Raw genomic sequence first — 10,831 nt, 5'->3', positions numbered from 1 at the left:
TGCTCAAAATCATCCAGACCATTTTGGCCTTGCAGCTTTGTAGGGGTGCCAGCCATCATACAACTCACTATCACCTCATTTTGATGCCATTGTAACACCATGCTTGCTGCTGGGTTTCCTCACCATTAAACTGACCTCATGGCAGGAGGGCTGCTGTTGTTTAATGTGCTTATTCAGACACAGCAGTGATGGAGAGACAGTTTGCTCTCTTTGCTCTTTGATGGAAATTCTGACTGCAGTGGAAGGGTTTCCAGGGCCGCCATACCTTGCCTTGATCTACTTCTGCAAAAGGATGTCCTGCAGCGGGTGGGAGGCTCTTCTGGCTGTGAAGTCCCCCGTGCCCAGCACTGTCAGTTCACACTGCTCACTTCTCTGACTTGAAGGAGAGCTGGTTCTGTTTAAACAATTCAACGTGAATTCTCTGTTCTATTCTAACCCTGGAGATGATTGCGCTCCAAAAGCACATGCTTCCCTCAACTTCTCTGGAACTCTTTCTTCTTCCTGGACCTTGGAGGCTGCTACCATAATTTAGCCTGAGGAATCTTCAATTTTGTTTAAGTAGGAAAAGTTAAAATTCCTTCTTCCTTGAATAACAGGACTTTTTTAAAAATACAAATCACCTTACCTCCTCTTTCTGAGACCAACTTTGATAATTAAGTAATTTCTTTTTTCCTGTCTTCCTCTGAACATTACAAATTTTCCTGGATGATAAGCATCTAAAACAATTTGTGTCTCTCCGTGTGTGTTGTGTAGGAGGGGTGTGTGTATGTGTGGTGTTGGTCACTAAACTTGGGCAATGGCCTGTTAAGTAGTGTATATTGAGCTAAATTATCAATCTTTTTTTCTTGCTTTAAATGAACAACCATTAAAGATCATTTAAAATACGTATTTTAACTTTTTTTTTTTTTTTTTTTTTTTTTNTTTTTTTTGGTTTTTCGAGACAGGGTTTCTCTGTAGCTTTGGAGCCTGTCCTGGAACTCCCTTTGTAGACCAGGCTGGCCACAAACTCACAGAGATCCGCCTGCCTCTACCTCCCGAGTGCTGGGATTACAGGCGTGCGCCACCACTGCCCGGCTCTCGTATTTTAACTTTTAAAAAACTAAAACAAAAACAAATATAAGTTGGCTGGTACATGGGCTGGCAAGTGATCGGCAAGTAAAGGTGCTTGCCAGGGAGGCCTGGAGATCTGGGTTCAATTTCCAGAACCCAAATAAATGTGGAGAGAATCATGGATCATGTACCATCTACACATCTAAACACACACACACACACACACACACACACACACACACACACACACACACAGAATGAACATAAAAACTGTAGATTGGCCATTGTCCACTGTCTTCTGAGGAGTATTTCCCTCTATGGGGTTCCACTTAAGTCATTATCTTCTCCGATCCTTTGCTGTGCTCTGATTTAATAAACTCTACCTCCTCCACTGGAAAAAAAAAACACCCAACTTTTATCATTCTAGTCATGATATAGGCAGGAAAAAAAGCAAGTGGAAGGTGTTTTTAGGTTGAAGGCGTCACATCAGTGGACTGGATCAGGATCCAGAGGTGGATTCATTGCAGATATGACCCCACACTGACATGCCTACACCTCAGACCATATCCGGTATCCCCTGAAATATACATAAAATAGAGCAACGCATCTACGGACACCCAGGAATCATATACCCATTTGGCAGCAATCCGCTCCAAATTCCTTCCCTAAGCATCCGCCCTATGTCAAAAACAGAGCCAGCTGTCAAAGGCTAGAAAAAGGAAATTGAGAGAAGGCTGGTCTTGAGCTTCTGATTTTCAGGCAGGAAGAGATGTAGGGTAAATGAGCCTTAGGCCAACCTTGTTTGACTTGTAATTCTGCACAGATATAAATATATATTGTTGGCTGTCAGAGGTCAGAGTAGGAAAGTGGATCATTGGTATGCAATTTTCAGAGCTAAAGCCTTTCCCAAACTTGGCTGAGATTCTTCAGATTAAACTTGCAGGTCAGACTTGATCAGACATGGGTCAGTACATCTGTGAAAGAGATAACGAAGATTTTGCCCAAAAGGACATTGGATAACTTATGGTTTTTTTAATCTGGAAATACTAAGTTTTTATAGCTTCCACTGTGGTAATTTTTAAAATATTGAAATACAGATATTTTTTTTTGGAGCAAAAGTGGGAAGGAATGACGCTTATTTCTCTTAATCCTCATTGCTTGATCCTTTTCTAAATTGTATAATTGAAAATTCTCCAGAAGAACAATTAACTGATGAAATTTTTTTCTCAACTGATGTGTACATTCAGGATTAAAAGAATTATTAATTTTTTTCCTTCATATCCTCTTAGTGACTTTTCCCTGAAGCTTGCTAACTACAAGGGCAATTAGCTAGCATTAGCCTGCTATTTCAGCTAGAATAGCTGAAGCGCTGGGTGAGTTTAACTCCTCTGAGTCATACTTAGACCCAAGGAAAGAAAGAACAGAAAGTGAGGGAGGAAAGAAGGAAGGGAAAGGAGGAGTGAGATTCCCATTTAGTGTCCAGAGGTGGTAAGGGACTTAGTTCTGTGATGATATTGGGAAAATTTACTTATCTTCCCCTTCAGGAGTGTGACCACCCTACAACTACAGAAGGAACCCACCTTCTGTGGTTAGAATGAAGGCCTGAGTCATGGTATATGTGTTCAACACATACACCAATGCTTTCTAAAATCACAAGATATAAAGGAATGCAACAGAAGCATAATAATTTCCCAATCTTTAAGCAATTGATTTTCACACACTTGTGGATTTCAACAATGTCATAAACCAGTCCCCAATAACTAACAGCACATGTGCCAAAAGTGATCTAACACTTAAAACAGCTGAACACAGTCAAGCATGGGCAACTTAAGATGGCTGCCTTAAGGATGCTAAGCCATCACATTGAACTACAGTTGTGGCTTAGAACACGTGTTCACATATGTCACATGAAATTCCAAAAATTACTATGAATATCTCCAGGAAGAAAACAAAGCTAAACATCGACTCTATATGAAATTGTTCCTGTGCGTTTATTCTGACAAAGAATGGGAATATTGGTGATTCAGTCATTCCTTACAATGACCTTTCTTCACTAAGGAAAGCCAGGTGTTCTGTAGTGCACACATTTTCAAACAATACATTTCAGACATTTGAACAGGGTTCCTAATCTACTGTTGTGAGACAATGGTAATAAACTTTGCTGACTTCAAACCCTCATGGACCTGAAATTCTAGTGGGAAAATCAGTCATGAGCTTGTCTCTCTTTTTTGTTACCTGGAAATGTCTGCTTGATCTGGGAGCAACTGTACAGAAAATAAGCAATGGGGGCGTTCGAGTACATTTGGTAGAAGTAATTCCACTCAAATAATCATTTATAGTTGTAAATTAATTTTATTTCACTCATTTTGATTTCATGGATTTGTATGTGGTTTCTGTTACCAATTTTGTTGCAAACACAGCAAATAAAATTCAAGTACTTATTGAGGACCTCTAACTCCAGTCTTTTGATGCTGTGCATTCGCTTTTGTGTTTCTTTAAATTCCCTTGTTATGTGCATGTATGTGTAAGGCAAACATTTGTGGATATAGTCTTATATTTACTGAAATGTAGATCAAACATTTTTATATTTTGACCACGTTCATTTTTCTGTTTAGGACAGAGTATCCCTATTTAACCCTGGCTGACCTAGAACTCACTACACAGACCAGACTGGCCTTGCAAGATATGAATGTTCGTGCCTGATTTTTTACATCTATCTGATTTTTCTAGCATAATCAGAAGTAGAACTGTTCGCCAAAAGGGGATTCATATTTCATTTTTTTACAGGAATTCTGCCAAACTCTTTCAAAATGGTTGTGCCAAATTATTTCCACCAGTCATGCAGGAAAGTGAATGCATTCTCAACTCTTGCCAACATCAAAGTTTAACAAGTTGTTTATTTCTTGCCAAAGTATTCGAAATTTCAGTTCTCTGGGTAACAAGTGCAGTTGAATATATTTCCCATGTAGCTATGAGCCAGATGAATTTTCTACCTTAGGTTTGTATCTATGAAATTCAAATTTAAAATGAAATTATTAAGAAGTGTGTCAGATAGTTTTAACTTTACCAATCTTTGAGCAATATTTTGTGAAAATATTTTCTTCTTTTGTTGATAAAGTTTTTTATGCATCTCAAGTATCTATATAAATTACAAATGGTTTTCTCCATTTTATGGCTTGTCTTTTAACTTTGATAAAGGTAAAATTTATAAAACTTCAGTATATGTGATTAAAAGGATCTTTTCCTCAGAGCATTCTCAGACCTATTACAAGGTCACAAACATGCTCTCTCTCTTTCTGATAATCTTTTATTCATATATGTAGATAGATGGGAAACTGGGTTTGAATTTTTTTCAGATGAACAATCTGATTCTCCAGTGTCATCTACTGAATGCTTCCTTTTGCCAAAGATAGCAGATACCACCTCATTTATTCATGATGATTTCCATGATACACCTGCAACCTTGATTCCCTAATTTATTCTATGTCATGAAAAAGAGAGTATACCACTTATCAGCTAGTGATGGAGGTTGGTAATGGTTCTTTTCTTTCCATGCTGGACACTGCTTGGATGGCCAGGAACCAGAGGCTAGATATCTCAAAGACCTAAGGTAGAAAAAAGTCAAACAATTCTTATGATATTCTGCTATACTTATAAATCAGTGCCTATCCCAATAGCCATCACAGAGGCTTCCTCAGGCACCTGATAGGAGCTGATAAAGAGACCCACAGTAAAATATTTGGCTCAGCCCCAATTGAGGATCTTCATCGGATACCTCCGCTTAGAGCTTAGTGAACCCTGTGGAAGAGTAAGAGAAAGGATTGTAGAAACCAGGGGAGTTGAGGGCACCAGGAGAACATGGTCCACAGAATTAACTAAGCAGGATTTAGGCAGGCTCACAGAGACTCGAGTGGCAATCACAGAGCTTGCATGGCCCTAACAGTGGGAGTATAAGTGTCTCTGATTCTTTCTCTTGGTCTTGGGACCTTTTCCCTCCTACTGGATTGCCTCATTCAATCTTGACATGAGGGCTTGCGCTGTGTTCAGTTCATATCTCTGGGAGGCCTGTTTCTTTCTAAAGAGGATGAGTGGATCTGGGGAGAAGGGAGGTGATGTGGGATGTCCTTCTGTATATGGGTTTCTTTCATTGGCTAATGAATAGAGCTGTTTTGGCCAATGGCTTAGCAGAATATAGACAAGCTGGAAGAGACATATAGAAAGAGTAGGCAGAGTCAAGAAGACTCTATGTAGCTTCCAAAGGATAAAGCTGACTGAATGCTGGAACCTTATGGGTAGGCCACAGCCTTGTAGCAATATACAGATCAATAGAAATGGGTTAATATAAAATGTAAGAGTTAATTAATAAAAAGCCTGAGCTAATAAGCCAGTGTTGTAACTAATATAGTTACTATGTGATTATTTGGGTTTGGGCAGCCAGGAATGAATTAGCAGGGTTACAGGAAGGTGGGTTTGGATTGGAAAAGTGGAAGAATTGGAAACTGTGATTGGATATATTGTATGAGAGAAGAATAAAACAAAATAAAGAGAGACAAAACATTAAGTTGGGAGGGAGGCATTGTGGGGCTGTCTAGGAGGAGTGTACATGTATGAAGTTATCAAAGAATAAATACATATTTTATAACAATTTGAAATAAATAATTTTGCCCCAATCAAAAAAGTATACAACTTTTAAATATCAAGGATTTCTTTATTTTATTTTAAAAAACAAACTATCTTTTTTCATTTTACATACCAGCCCCAGTTCCCACTCCCTCCCCTCCTCCCATTCTCTCTACCTACCCCATACTCTACCCCCCATCCACTCCTCAGAGAAGGCAAGGCATATTGCTCTGAGGAAGGACCATGTCTCTCCACATTATATCCAGGCTGAGCAAGGTATCCATCCAAAGAGAATGGGTTCCAAAAAGCCAGTACAAGCAGTAGGGATAAATCTTAGTGCCACTGTCAGTGGCCTGGAGTCTGCCCCAACCATACAACTGTCACCCACATTCAGAGGGTCTAGTTTGATCCCATGCTTGTTCCTTCCCTTTGTGGTTGGAGTTAGTAAGTTCCCATTAGCTCAGGTAAGCTGTTTCAGTGGGTGTCCCTATCATGGTCTTGACCTCTTTACTTGTATTCTCACTCTTCGACTGGACTTTGAGATCTCAGCCCAGTGCTTTGCTGTGGTTCCCTGCCTCTGCTTCCATCAGTTGATGGATGAAGGTTCTATGGTGACATTTAAGGTAGTCATCAATCTGACTATAGGACAAGGCAAGTTCGGGCACCATTGAAGGATTTCTTTCTTTTTTCTTTTTACATATTTCTATTTTTAATGTTGTGTGTCTGCGCGCACGTGGTGTATGTATGTGCATACACACATGCATGAACAAGTGTACACATGAGTAGAGGTACCCATGGAGGCCAGTCAGAACTGGAGTTAGAGGGAGTTATGAGTTGTCCAACATGGGTTCTGCGAATTGAACCCACATCTTCTGTAAGAGCAGTATCACCATTAGTCACTGAGTCAGCTCTCCATCCCTGAAATAACAGGTATTTAACTCTTACTAGCAACAGTTATGGTCCTTGTTCACTATCAATGTCTGTCTTTGAGTGTCTTTTATGTATTACTTTTATAGACCCTGTCAAAGAGCAGCAAACAAAATAAGCCAGGTCTGCCATCAAGGCTCTTATGGTCTTGTATAGGATGAGAGCAGAGATCACCAAACACACAGCCAATGGCTGAAACACAGCTCATCAATAAAATGCTAAATTTAAATATCTCTGTTATCCTCTTATGGAGTGCTCAGAAACACTGGTCCATTTTAGCTCTCCCAAGTCCATGTAGAGTATTTTGGTTTGGGTTCATCTTGCTTTTACTGATTTATTTCTAAAGTTCTCATCCGAGATAATCAACATCTGTATTGATTACCTGTTTCATTATTAGTTCTTGTTAGTCATTATTAGTCACGGCTATGCTAAAACACCTGACCAAAGAAACCTAAGGAGGGCGGGACTTATTTTAGCTCCCAGTCGGAGGGTGCAGTCATAGCAGGAAGGTCAGGGAATACTCATTTCTCTTTATAATAATATAGGATTCCAGTCTATGGGATGGTACTATCCATATTCAGGGTATGTTTTCCCATATCAATTAACCTAGGCTAACTAATCTGTCAACTTAATCCATACAGGGGTTAAGTTGACAATCAGTGCTTATCATCACAGCATGTAAAACTTAAAAGTTATGCAGAAAGTATCTGGTTCGTTTGCTTAGCTAAAAGATTTAAAATTCATCTGGGGAAATGAAATATACAATCATAAAAATATGGTATAAGCAGACAAAGATTTCTTCCTTCCTTCCTTTCTCTCTCTCTCTCTCTCTCTCTCTCTCTCTCTCTCTCTCTCTCTCTCTCTCTCTCTTTCTTTGTATGTTTTTTGGTTTTCCAAGACAGAGTTTCTCTATATAACAGTCCTGGCTGTCTTAGAACTCACTTTGTAGACCAGGTTGCCTCAAACTCAGGGAGCTATCTGCCTCTGCCTCCTCAGTGCTGGGATTAAAGGCTTGTACCACCACTGCCCAGCCAACATTGACCTTTAAGCAAATGGGATAAACCACTAAAACCGAGTTGAGGTTCCTTGTGATGTAGGAAGTTCCAGCTAGATTTGAAATGTAGCCATGGAGCTGTGTGTAAGTAGACATGAAAGGATGCCATCGGGAGAGATTCTCATTTCCTTATGATGTTTGTTTTTGACTGAAACCAGAGAACTGTCTGGAAAAGCAATGTAGACTAAACTTTGAGAGGCTTTAAATAATTGAGATGTTTAATGTCATGCTATGTGTATTAAGGGAAATCAAGAGAAAACTCACAGTGGGGAGGAAACACGTGATCAATGTTTGGTTTCAATCAATCCTTTTCCCTGGAAACTTGAAGACAAGACTTCCTTGTACAAATATTGGTCTTCTTGACCTCGATCCTGTTTTTGCAGTTTTCTCATCTCTCCAGAGTGGTCAGGGTCTTTGAGTTGACTTTGTCTCTGTGGCAGTTGCTTTTTGATATTTAGCATATTGTAATGGCTGGGTATAGCTCAGTAATAGACCAGTCACCTAGAATACTGCACAATTGCTAAATCTTCTCAACCAACCCCAAGGGGGAACTGTTGAGTTGTGTCTACATTTGTGGAACAAATCTAAAGATGATCCAATGTACTCTGAATCATCATAGCAGAGCACGATTGTGAAATACATTTGTACTGTGAAACACATTTCTGCCTAATTTATTTGAAGGAGTTAGGAAATAGAAAGCCCCTTCCTCAGAAGAATGTGAGAATTCTGTTTTCCAGGGTATTTTGAGAGGAGTCGTGTTTTTGCCTGTGGCCGTGGGGTGGGAGTAGCCTTTTAAATAGCTCTTAATGATCCCCACCACTGGCTTTTTATTTGTTTGTAAAATCATCTTTCCTTAAGGATACATTTCAAGCCATGTCAAAGGAGAGAGTGTGGCAAAACTGATGGTCTGTAGTTTCCAAAGACTGACTTCTGTTTGCCAAATTTTCCCAACTCCTTGTGTTGATCAGAACTAATGTGAGCCAGCTGTCATATTGTAAACTGCACTACAGGAGCCTAAATGAAAAGAATCCTAAGTTCTCAGCCCACCAGCCAATGAAAAAGTCAAGCTCATTTACATCAATGTCAATGAATTCTTTGCCACTGGAGCCATTGGCTAACGTTGACACTATTGATTGTAGACCCGTGGAAAATCCTTCTGATACGAGACACAGATGAGCACACCCAAATGCACAACCCACAGAATCTACTGGGTAATAATAATTCATTGTTTTCAGCCAATATATTTTGGGGGATTTTTTTGTTTAAAAATATATAGCTAACATAGACCATTCCATACTAAAAAATGCTATGGGCATTGTAGAACTCAGAACAGACTTTTAAATCACCTACATTCATACACAGAAAGACCCTCAGGATACTCTTTGTAATGACTGTCAAGCCACATTTGAATCTCCATCATCTTCTGAAAATAGCTACACAGTTATTTTTCATCTGGCTTTGAGATTTTTGCCCACTATTAATTAGTTCCTGTTAATGTATTGTTTTAGTGTTTCAGTATCTGACTCTCCTTAAGGTTGGTTTCTCAGCCGGGATAAGAAAATTATATTAGCTCTTCAGACTAATGGGAATGAAATGATATGTTATGTCAGAGAAGATCATCCTGCTGGCCTAACGACTCTTTCCATGCTCAGATTTCCTATGGTAAATGTTTCCGCATAAAATAGAAACACAAAATGTCATCATGATTGTGCTCAGAGATCATGACAAAGAAGGAAGAATTGACTGTGGTAATAAATACCCACAAGAATTAGTTGAAAAAGACAAAACACATCCAAGGAGCTACAGGGACTCCTTGGCATTTGACTTCTTAAGGAAGGACCCTTTCAAGGTGGTAATCCAGCTCATGCGATTGCTCCAGGAACTATTGTCTGTCTGTTCCATGCATGTGGCGGCTGTAGTGCATCATAGAATCCACTGTATCCTAAGCACATTGTCAACATTTGAGGTCCTACACCAAAATGTGATGAAGCAGTCTATTGAGTAGCAGCTGGGAAAGACTGGACACTCTAAGGATAATTTAACTGGCAAGAACAATTGAAAAATTACTACGTTCCTGCATGACTCCAGCATAGCTGAGGCTCTTGATCTTTCACTCTTACTCCCTGTGGGGCTCATCCTTGCATGTTGATGCTGCTTATTGCAAACCCCCATGTTCTCTTCCTATGAGAGTTAATATTGACCTGCTATAGTCAGGGAAATAAGAAATTCTGGAGGGAAATATTGGATTGGAAACCATCTTTCTCATAGCTCTGTTGGCAAATTTTAGGACATACTCCACATTGGCTCCAAGAGCGCCTGTGTCACAAAAACTGCAGCCTTCCAAAGTGGTAAACTTCTTGAATATTAGCTGACCTATCCTGCTTGCTTCTCTCATCCACTCCCAATATTTGCTCACAATTGTCAGTGTCTTTGAGATGACTCAGTAATATATTTGGTCTCAAATACACAGCTCAGATTTGCCTGCAGACAACTTGTTTGGCAGTTGTATATTTAAGTCAGCTAGTGTTTTATCCCACTCACTTCCAGAATTTTCATTATCAACTTTCTTCTGTTTTCTAGTTTCTTAAGGTGACAGACTCAAGGCTGACGTGGGATTCCCCTCTACACGCTGTGAATACCATTGGTTGATAAAGAAACTCTCTTGGGCCTGCACAGGGAATAGAGGTAGGTGGGGAAAACTAAACTGTATGCTGGGAGAAAGAAGGAAGAGCTAGAAAAAACCATGCAGCCCCTCCCACATAGATGCCAAAACTTTTCCCAGAAAGTCACATCCTCATGGGAATGCACAGATTAATAGAATTGGTTAAATTAATATTTAAGAGTTAGCCAATAAGAAGCTAGAGCTAATGGGCCAAGCAGTGATTTAATTAATATAGTTTCTGTGTGGTTACTTTGGGGCTGAGCTGTTGAGCAGCCAGGAACCAACAAACAGCCTCCTCCAACACAAGGTACCTCTTGTACTGTAAAATATGATTTGCATGGTGAAATATTATTGCTAATTACAGAGAACAGTGGCATAAACATTTTGAAATGATTTATTTTAATTTGTATTTAATTAAAATATTTTATAATTTCCTTTGACCTTACTCATTTGCTTTTCTTTTTTTAATTTTTATTTATTTATTTATTTATTTATTTATTTATTTATTAAATATTTCA

Source organism: Alexandromys fortis, unplaced genomic scaffold (assembly GCF_014885135.2).
Source record: "Alexandromys fortis isolate MF-2015 unplaced genomic scaffold, M_Fortis_MF-2015_v1.1 scaffold_6, whole genome shotgun sequence".
In the NCBI taxonomy this organism is placed as follows: domain Eukaryota; kingdom Metazoa; phylum Chordata; class Mammalia; order Rodentia; family Cricetidae; genus Alexandromys; species Alexandromys fortis.
This window is presented reverse-complemented; position numbering follows the sequence as displayed.